The sequence below is a fragment of the Rutidosis leptorrhynchoides genome, chromosome 10 (genome assembly GCF_046630445.1).
Source record: "Rutidosis leptorrhynchoides isolate AG116_Rl617_1_P2 chromosome 10, CSIRO_AGI_Rlap_v1, whole genome shotgun sequence".
Taxonomy (NCBI): domain Eukaryota; kingdom Viridiplantae; phylum Streptophyta; class Magnoliopsida; order Asterales; family Asteraceae; genus Rutidosis; species Rutidosis leptorrhynchoides.
This window is the reverse complement of record NC_092342.1, coordinates 272,428,172-272,430,262: the sequence shown is the minus strand read 5'-3', so window position 1 is coordinate 272,430,262 and position 2,091 is coordinate 272,428,172.

Below are 2,091 nucleotides of genomic sequence, written 5' to 3'. Positions count from 1 at the left end.
AGATTTCATCAATCATATCCTCTGGTAGGTCTTCTAAAATATTCGGTTGTCTACCCTTAACGTCCATTTTATGTTTTTATACTGTAAAATAGACAAGGATTAGATTCGTAAAAGATAATTAATAAACAATACAAGCAATTTTTACATAGAACATAAAAGTACAAGCACACTACAATACATATAATACGCAACATGATTTCAACCCTTTAATCTGAATCACTGGTTTCTTCTTCTTCGGACTTGGTTCGTTTTCCTAATTTTCTAGGGATATATGGTGTTCCTCTAATACGAGCTGTCATTTTCCACAATGGTTTAGAAAAACCTGGTGGTTTAGATGTTCCCGAATTATTGTTAAAATCTAAGAAATACGGGCGTTTACGATATATATAAAGTTCATCGGGGTTGTAATCAGGTTTCTCTATTTTGATACCTTTTCCCTTATTGTTTTCTTTTGCTTTTTCAAATTGGGTCGAGGTAATTTTTATAGCATCATCGGAATCCTCGTCGGGATCCGATTCATCAGAAAATTGGTAATTTTCCCAATATTTTGTTTCCTCGGCGGAAACACCATTGACCATTATTAAGTTTGGTCCGTTGGTTGAGGATTTTCTTTTATTTAATCGTTTAACTGTAGGTACTAATATTTCTTCCTTCGAAACCTCTTCTTCTTCCAGTTCCTCCTCTTCCGGTTCCTCCTCGGGATTTTGTGAATCTTCCCAAAATATATTCGACTATTCATTATTATTAGGTGAGTCAATGGGATTTATACTAGAAGTAGACATCTATCACACAATATCAAACACTATAAGAGATTAATATATCACATAATATTTACATGTTAATAATATATAGTTTCCAACAAAAAGTGTTAAGCAATCGTTTTAGAAGAAAACACGGTCGAAGTCCAGACTCACTAATGCATCCTAACAACTCAGTAAGACACACTAATGCAAAATTCTGGTTCTCTAAGACCAACGCTCGGATACCAACTGAAATGTCCCGTTCATATTGATTATAAACGTTCCATATTAATTGATTTCGTTGCGAGGTTTTGACCTCTATATGAGACGTTTTTCAAAGACTGCATTCGTTTTTAAAACAAATCATAACATTTATTTTATCGACAAGGTTAAAAAAATCACCACCTAGATTATCCAGAAATGATAATAAAAAAATATCACACTTACACACTACCAATACATATTGGTTTACAATATTAATATGTTACAACAAAGTAAATCTCGAATGCAGTTTTAAACAATATTATACAAGCATGCTGACATCAAATCTTGTTCATATTTTAGCATGTAACAGCGGAAGCTCTTAATAATCACCTGAGAATAAACATGCTTTAAACGTCAAAAAAAAATGTTGGTGAGTTATAGGTTTAACCTATATATTTATCAAATCGTAATAATAGACCACAAGATTTCATTTTTCAATAACATACAATCTGTATAAAAATCATTCATATGTTGAACACCTGGTAACCGACATTAACAAAATGCTTATAGAATATCCCCAAAACAGAAATCCATCTGTATTAATAACTCGAAGTACTAAAGCATACCATTTTCTAGTATGGGGGGAGTTAGGGCCCGTAGATCTACCTTTAAAATTCGCGTCAATTAGGGTGTATGTTCCCTAATTCTTAGGTTACCATGCTAAAAGGGTGATATTCAGTATTCATAATCCAACATAGAATGTAATTTCAAGTACTTGTGTCTATTTTGTAAAACATTTTACAAAACTGCATGTATTCTCATCCCAAAAATATTAGATTCAAAAGTGGGACTATAACTCACTTACACATATTTTTACTTCGTCGGGAAGTAAGACTTGGCCACGGGTTGATTCACGAACCTATAAAAAAATATGTACATATATATCAAAGTATGATCAAAATATAATTACAACATTTTTTATTACGTTTTAAAGATTTGAGTTTGTTAAGTCAGCAGTCCTCGTTAGTAACCTACAACTAGTTGTCCACAATTAGATGTACAGAAATAAAGCAATATATATTATCTCAAATCAATCCACGACCTCATGTATACAAGTCTCAGGCTAAATCATAACTCAAAGTATATA